General features: G+C 45.7%; 1 pseudogene; it reads right to left on the reverse strand.

Moving 5' to 3' along the window:
- Positions 1–329: 329 nt before the first annotated feature.
- On the reverse strand, positions 330–1,059 carry LOC136163368 (solute carrier family 25 member 3 pseudogene; annotated as a pseudogene).
- Between the last annotated feature and the right edge of the window lie 7,863 nt (positions 1,060–8,922).

Genomic DNA, 8,922 nt, shown 5'->3' on the forward strand with positions numbered 1-8,922 from the left:
CTTGGGCCAGCCCTTGTACAATCTGACCCACAAAGGCAGGCCCATTATCAGAGCCCATAGTCACTGGCAGCCCATACCTAGGCACTATCTCCTCTAAGCTCTCCCTTGCACTCATCCCGAGAAGGTATCTACCAGACTTGCCTGGCCTTACCTCAGTGAAATCTATCTCCCAGTGTTGCCCTGGCTCTTCCCCTCGGTACCTCATTCCCGTGTGCTGCTTTTTCCCTGTCCTCATCAGTTGGCACGCTTTGCAAGCCTGGATTATCTCTCATCCAGATGTATTTTCCTCAAACACTGATCAACACGCAGATTCAGTCCATATTTGCTTTCTACTGAGTGTACCCAAGCTTCTTCTTCAGAGACTCTGGCAACTCAGGGGGAGGAGGGCGAGGGAACCTAAAGTAGACCTTCACAGAATCATAGATAAACCAGTGTAGTGCAGTCAGAGTGCCGATCATGATGATGTGGGCAAAGAGTCCCTTCCATACACCTCTAAATCCAAGTCTCTTGAGGACCTGAGAGGCACTGCTACCCTTCTCTTTATTCAACACAGACACCACGGAATCAGCAACAGTACGTCATGGTGTATGGTATCTGTCTCATCCAAAGAGGAGCAAACCCCTTGTAGAACGCCTTTAAGCCTTCTTCCTTATACATCTTGGGAGCTGCATCCCTCAGAGTGTTAGCATAACCTGGTTGGGTTTGGATTTGAACCTTAGCAGCTTCCATAGGAGCCAGAGCAATGTCAGCAAAGAATTCAGCACTGGCAGAGGCAGCCAAATACAGTGATGTGTGCCACAGATAGGCATTCTCCTCTCCAAGCATGTTGCTCTACAAAACCTTGAAGACTTCATAAAAGCCAAACTTGCAGAGCCCCTGAAGGGAGTAGCCAATGAAGGTCGGGGCCCATCCTTTGGCCAAACCACGGAAACCATCCTCTTTGAGTGTAACTGAAAATCCATTAAAAATGCCCTTGTACTTCTGTGGGTCCACCTGCATACGGCATTTCATTAAATCCAGAGGAACAACAGCAATGTGTGTCAGACCACAACTTAAGACCCCACCAAAGCCACACAGTGCATAACACTTTGTGGAGCCATGTTTCTACCGTGGCGGCTCCAGCTTCCCTTTGCTCATCTTTTGCATAGCTGCTCCCATCGGTGAACCATACTAGCTCACTGTTGTCTATGGGTACATCAGTTAAGTCTTTTTGTGCCCCCAGGGCTTCAGCCAGTATCTCGCTGGAATGGCTTATTTGGGTTAGGCAGGGCAAGGGCTGGGGCTTCTAGTAGGGCCCATCTGAGTGTCTGGAAAGCCTGTTTCATTGGCTCAGTCCAAGTCCAGTTTGGGGTCTCTTTACTTCCCTCATACAAGGGCCGGGCCTGCTCAGCAAACCCCATGATCCACAGTCTGCAATATCCAACAGTCCCCAGAAACTCTCTCACCTGGCAGGGGGTTTTGGGCTCTGGTATCTGCAATATTGTTTCCTTCATGGCCTGGGTTAGCCACCTTTGCCCCTGCCTGATCTTATACCCCAAATAGGTGACCTCTTGCTAGGCTATTTGTGTAGCAGAAGGACCTCTGGGTGGCAAGTCCAATATTCGTAGAGGTCCTCGCTCAGAGCCTCATTCAACAAGGTAGGGGAGTTCTTGAACCCCTGTGGGAGGCGGGTACCGGTTGATCTTCCCCCTCGGTCCACTCAAAGGCAAATATCTCCTGGCTCTGGGCCGCCAGGGGTAGGCTGAAAAAGGCATCTTTAGTGTACCAAGTGTACTCAGGCAGCAAACTACTCAGGAGGGTATACGGGTTAGGGATAGTGGGGTGTATATTACTCACCCGTTTGTTGAATCTGTCCCCCTGACTTCTTCACCACCAGTAAGGGTGTGTTCCAAGGGGATTGGCACCACTTGAGAATTCCTGCATCCATGAGACGTCGTATGTGGGGAGTGATTCCCCGCCGAGCTTCCTGGCTCATGGGGTACTGTCTCACCCTCACAGGAGTTGCCCTGGCCTTTAGCTCGATGACGACCAGATGTCTCTGTTTGGCCAGTCCCATCCCTGCCCTTTCAGCCCAGGCCAACGGGTATTTATTCATCTCTTAAGGCTAGGGATAAGACATGTATTGGCTGTCCAATTCCATCCATGACTGTCATTCTCCCAGCTCTGTAGGCTTCACTGAATAAAACCCAATGGCCTCTCCTTTCTTCCATAGAATCTTAGCATAATCAGTACTGCTATGACACAGGAATGGGATCTCATTTCTCTCCATTTCCTGCTTTAACCACTCTCCCCCCAAGAGCTCTCACCTGCTTAAGCCTCTCTCTAGAAGGGACAGATGTTTTCACAATATCATCAATAGCCCACCACTGATCAGCAAGTGCCACAGCTGTGAGTGAGTCTGGGTCTGTTCTCCACCATAGAGAGGTACAAAGCCTACATTTGACAGGCTAGTAGGAAAATATTCCAGATTTTCAGGGTCCCAACACCTCAGATCTAGCATGTAATCTTCAGCAGAATTTTCCAGTTCCTCATGACTGTAATTATCCAACATATCCACAGGGAATGCCATCGTTACCCAGGACTTGGGGAAGTGTGCCAGTTCTTGACTCCCCTAGTCACTGTCTTCCCCCACATATAGAACTCGAGTTCCAGGGGAGATTTTCTCTCTCTGGGTCGTACCTCTCCTCAGGTCCCTCTTAGGGCACTCGTTTTTCCAGTGCCCCTGTTCTCTGCAGTAGGCGCACTGATCTTTCTTAGGGCCTGCCTTTTTGGTTTCTGTTTTTCTCCCGCTCAGGGATCTCGAGGTTCCCTCAATTCTGTTCCGGCTTTCATCCCTGCAAAAAGAATCTGGGCTAGCTCCCTCTGAATCTTCCACTTTTCCCTCATTGTATATTCTCTATCTTCCTTCCTGATCTTCTCAGCTAATTCCCTTTCCTCCCATCGAATTCGTTCTTCCCTTTCTTCTGGGGTCTCCCTATTATTAAATACCTTTTCAGCTGCTTTCAATAAATCCTGTATCATCTATTCTCCCAATCCCTCTATCTTTCCTAATATCTGGGGCTGCCTGATTTACAAACGCTAACAGGACTGCAGCGCGTGACTCCTCAGCCTGTGGGTCCATAGGTGTATATTGCCTGAAAGCTTCCATCAGCCTCTCTAGGAAGGCTGCCGGGCTCTCAGTGGGCTCTTGCCTTACTAAATTTACCTTTGCCAAATTTGTCAGCTTTCTTGCTGCGGCCTGCAGGCCAGCCATCAGAGTCTGGCGGTACACTCGGTGACGCTCCCTACCTTCCGCTCGCTCAAAATCCCAGTTAGGCCACAACAGAGGAAACCCCTCATCCATGATATGAGGCTGGGTGGGTGGCCTCCCATCAGCCCCTGGGACCCGTTTCCATGCTTCAGCCAGAATTCACTCCTGCAACAGCTGCTGACAATCGTAGTGAAAGGAGAGTTTCACCTGGTTGTGCTCTAGTTACTGAGCCTCACTTATTGTAGGGCCTTCAGAGTCCGCCAGAGTGTAGCCCTGGCTGGGACTCATCAATTGCCCCCACAACCGCTCACCTGTTCACTGAAACTCCTGAAGAGTGTAGGAGTTGGAGGCAGCACTGAAATTCCTGAAGAGAGTAGGAGTTGGGGGCAGCACTGAAACTCCTGAAAAGAGTAGGACCAGAGATAATGCTGGCCCACACACAGACATGGACAAACACGGAGAGCCGAAGACAACCACATGGACAGACAAACGTCGGCTGATAACACAGCGCTGGGTTCTCGGGCCCCCTTACCAGACTTGGGATCAGGAGAGGAAGTCTCCTTCCCACAGTGCCGGCTGCCTTCCAGCGCGCTCGCTGGCCTCGGCCTTACGCTGGCTGAAGAAAGCTTTCTCTTGTGCCAGATACCTTCCTGCTTCACAGCAGGGCCCCGGAATTACTCTGGACTTCCTGCGCCAGATACCTTCCTGCTTCACAGCAGGGACCCGGAATTACTCTGAACTTCCTGAGCCAGATACCTTCCTGCTTCACAGCAGGGCCCCGGAATTACTCTTGAATTTCCTGTTCCAGATACCTTCCTGCTTCACAGCAGGGCCCCGGAATTACTCTGAACTTTCCTGTGCCAGATACCTTCCTGCTTCACAGCAGGGCCCCGGATTTACTCTGGACTTCCTGTCCTGCCTGAGACAATGCCGGCACACACAGAAACACGGAGAGCCAAAGACAAACACACGGACAGCTGACAACACAGCGCTGGGTTTTCGGGCCCCCTGTGTTTTCCTGAGCACCGGTGCTATTATCTATCCTTCCCCTCCGTCCTGGAAGTGTTCCCTTCCCCCGGTAAAAGGATCCCGGACAAGACCCCAAATGTTATGCCCGATGTCCAAATCCCCAAGCGGGAATAGAGAAGGCCTCCAAGACAATGCAACTCGCAGAAAGGGAAGTTTATTACTGACTCGAGTCAGGACTCCCTGCCGCAACCAACGCAGTGGTGCGGGTCAGAGAGCCCCGAGCCCAAGCTGTTACACAAATTTATAGGGTGAGAAGCGGATTGGTTACACGTTTGCAAAGCAATATCATTGGTCAAAACTTTCACGCTGGCTGGACTTCCCTGGGGGTTTCCGCTCCGTTCCTAATTTCCTAATTGGCAAACATGGGTCAGTGTTAAGTGAAAGCTAATTGGTTCTAATTGGCAAACAGTGGTCATTGTTAAGCGAAAGCTACCTGATAATCTTACCAAGTAGGAAGGCCTACTCCTTAATCTAAGTTGCGTTACTTCTGCTCGCCTCACACTATAAGTGGAGTAACATAAAGCATCTACAAATGTATACCCACTTATATGTTTTTAAAGCACAAATAAAACAAACCTTGTATGGTTTTCTCATTAATGATGCCATTCTCCACCTAGATAAACTATTAATCAGCTTACAAAATATTATAACAACCTTTCCTAGAGTTACCTCCTTATGATATTTAAGTGAATATTATACATGCAAAAATACACTGCTTACAAATTTAATGGAATTAAGACCTTGGCTCAAATAATTATAAGCAGGTTTTTCAACCACATAAGTTGTCACCCGGACATGGATATATGACATTTCTTCCTTGTGGTTGATATGTAGGTAATTTCTTCAGAAGACTTCCACCTTATCTTCCCCATTCCGTCTCTCTCTCCTGCCATCCCACACTGAATGCTGTTGTTTCCCTGTCCTAGGGAAGAGTAGCATCTAAGTGAGGAATGAGGTCCTTTCCAAATCATATGACTGTAGTGTAAGAAACACTCCCTGACTCTCCTTCTCAGCTGTGTTTCCCTCTCCGTTCTCATGGTACTCTGTACTTATGATAGCTCTCTTTGTATGAGCTATGGTCACTTATCTGCTTATCAGTATCTCTACACAGACTGAGCTCCAAGTAGCAGGAACAATGTCTTTTGCAATTTTATGGTCCTAGTGTCTAGCTCAATCCCTGCTTCCTTTGTTTGCTTGGGTTTTTTTCCTACTTTATTTTTATTGGAGTACAATTGCTTTCCAATGCTGTGTTAGTCTCTGGTGTACAATGAATTGAATCAGCTACAGGTGGTCATATATCCCCTCCTTCTTAGACCTCCATCCCCACCCCACCCCATCCCACACATGTAATCATAAGAGAGCACCAAGCTAAGCTCCCTTGCTTTATACCAAGCTCCCATTAGCTCTCTATTTTATACATGGTAGTGTATATATGTCAGTCCAAATCTCCCAGTTTATCCCATCCTCCTCTTCTCCCGCCCCCTCCCCGTGTCCATGTATCCATTCTCTACATCCTCATGTCTATTCCTGCCCCAGAAATGGTTTCATCTGTACCATTTTTATAGGCTCCACATATTTTCATTAATATATGATATTTGTTTTTCTCTTTCTGACTTACTTTACTCTGTATGGCAGACTGTATGTCCAACCGCGTCTCTACAAATGCCCTAACTTTGTTACTTTCATGCTCAGTGATATTCCTTTGTATAGATGCACCGTGTCTTCACTCATTCAGACGTCAGTGGACAGACATGTAGGTTGTCTCCGTGTTCTGACTGTTGTAAACTGAGTAACAATGAACATTGGGGTACATGTTTCCTTTTCAGTTATGGTTTTCTCAGGGTCCCTGCACAATGTGAGTTTGCTGGTTCATATGGCAGTTCTATTTATAGCTTTTTAAGGCACCTCCATACTTCTCTCCACAGTGGCTGTATCGATTTACATTCTCACCAACAGTGCATGAGGGTTCCGCTTCCTCCACATCCTCTCCAGCATTTAGTGTTTGTAGATTTTTGGATGATGGCCATGCTAATCAGTGTGAGTTGATACCTCATTGTAGTTTTGATTTGCATTTCTCTAATAATTAGTGAGGTTGAGCAATTCATATGCCTCTTGGCCATCTGTATGTCTTCTTAGGAGAAAGGTTTAGGTCTTCCATCTACTTTTTGACTGGCTTGTTTGGTTTTTTGTTTGTTATTTGATTGAATTCTAGTTGTTTGGGGGCTTCCCAGGTGGCCTGGGGTAAAGAAGCCACCTGTAGTGCAGAAGCCACAGGAGACCTGGTTTCGATCACTGGGTCAGGAAGATCCCCTGTAGAAGGGCATGGCAACACACACTAGTGTTCTTGCCTGGAGAATCCCATGGACCAAGAAGTCTGGTGAGCTACAGTTCACAAAGCATCAGACATGACTGAGGCAACTTGGCATCCATTCATGAGCTGTCTGTATATTTTGGAGATTAATCCTTTGTCCATTGCTACATTTGCAAGTGTTTTCTCCCATTCTGAACAATCAAAAAATGTCAGCTGACTTATTGGAAAACCTTACTCCTTGGAAGGAATGTTATGACCAACCTAGACAGCATATTAGAACGCAGAGCCATTATTTTGCCAACGTCCATCTAGTCAAGACTATGGTTTTCCAGTGCTCATGTACAGATGTAAGAGTTGGACTATAAAGAAAGCTGAGAGCAGGAGAACTGATGTCTTTGAACTGTGGTGCTGGAGAAGACTTCTGAGAGTCCCTTGGACTGCAAGGAGATCCAACAAATCCATTCGAAAGGAGATCAGTCCTGGGTGTTCATTGGAAGGACTGATGCTGAAGCTGAAACTCCAATACTTTGGCCACCTGATGCTAAGAACTGACTCATTGGAAAAGACCCTGGTGCTGGGAAAGATAGAGGGCAGGCGGAGAAGGGGACGATGTAGGATGAGATGGCTGGATGGCATCACCGACTCAGTGGATATGGGTTTGGATGGACTCTCGGAGATGGTGATGGACAGGGAGGCTTGGCATGCTGTGGTTCATGGGGTCGCGAAGAGTCAGAAATGGCTGAGCAGTTAAACTGAACTGAATAGTTACCAGAAAGATCAAGTTTTGATTAGAAACTGAGAACTTTCAGTCCTATCTTCAACCTCCAAGGGTGGGAGATTAAACTAACTGCTAATGGCCAGTAATTTCATCAAGTAATTCTGTCCACTCAAATCCCCCCAAAAAAGTCCTGAATAATGACTTCCCAGCTCAGAGAAAACATAGAAGTGCTAGGAAAGGTATGTGCGCACCAAGGACATGAAACTCTACTTCCCTCACCCCGCCTTTTCTGCGTATTTCCCCATTCTTACTTCCTGAGCTTTATTTTTTATGACAAACCTATAATGGTAAATAAAGTGCCTTCCCAAATTCTGCAAGCCATTCTAACTAATTATTGAGCCTGAAAGATGTAGATTCTGGAAACACCTCCAAATTCATAGTCAAGTTAAACAGAAGAGTGAGCAACCTAGGGGCCTGATCTTATGATTGGCATCTGATCTGAGAAGTTTTGTGGGACCGAGCTCTTAACTAGAGGAGTCTTAAGTTAACTCTGGATAGCTAGTGTCAAAATTGAATTACATTATAGAATTATCAGTTGAAGAATTGATTGGTATGAGAAAAAACCCCAACACATTTGGTATCAGAAGTGTTGTCAATAAAAACAGCTCACGTAGCCAAAAAATCATTGCCAAATACAATGTCTTAAAGTTTTGCCAAATGTTTTCTTCTAGGAGTTTTATTTTAAGCTCCTACTTTTAGAGCTTTGCTCCATTTTCGGTTACTTTTTGTAAATGGTGTAAGGATCGACCTTTATTCTTTTGCAGTTTGGTATCCAATTTTCCATATAAAAAGGTTTGAAAACAGTGTCTTTTTCCCATTGAATAGTCTTGGAAACCTTGCTGAATGAAGATCATTTGTAAATGTAAGGGTTCATTTTGGAGTTTTTATTTTCTTCCATTAGCCTATATGTCTTTTATATTAGTGGCTTTATAATAAGGCTTGAAATCAGGATGTATAAGGGCTCTAAGTTGGTTCTTTTGTTGAGATTGTTTTGGATTGTCAAAGTCCTTTCAGATTCCAAATAAATTTTAGGATGGATTTTTCTGTTTTTGCACTAAACATGATTGGGATCCTATAGATCATTTTGGATAGTTTTGACATCTTCATTATAATAGTAAGTCTTCCAATTCATGAACACAGGTATTTTTCCATTTATTTGCCTCTACTTTAACTTACTTCAGGCACATTTTGTGGTTTTCAGTATACATGTCTTTCGCTTCTTTAAGTTTACTTTAGGTTGTATTGTAAAGAACCTGCCTGCCAAGGGAGGAGATATAAGAGACATGGGTATGATCCATGGGTTGGGAAGATCCCCTGGAGTAGGAAATGGCCACCTACTCCAGTATTCTTGCCTGGAAAATTCCATGGACAGGAGCCTGGCAGGCTACAGTTCATGGGGCCATGAAGAGTCAAACATGACTAAGTGACTGAGCATGCTAATATAAGCATTTTATTCCTTTTGTAATATTGTAAATAATTTTCTTTTCAGATTGCTTAATGCAACTTCACAGAAACATACCTCGTTTTTGTTGTTGATTTCATATCCTGTGATTT

This window comes from Muntiacus reevesi, chromosome 3 (assembly GCF_963930625.1).
Source record: "Muntiacus reevesi chromosome 3, mMunRee1.1, whole genome shotgun sequence".
Lineage (NCBI taxonomy): Eukaryota > Metazoa > Chordata > Mammalia > Artiodactyla > Cervidae > Muntiacus > Muntiacus reevesi.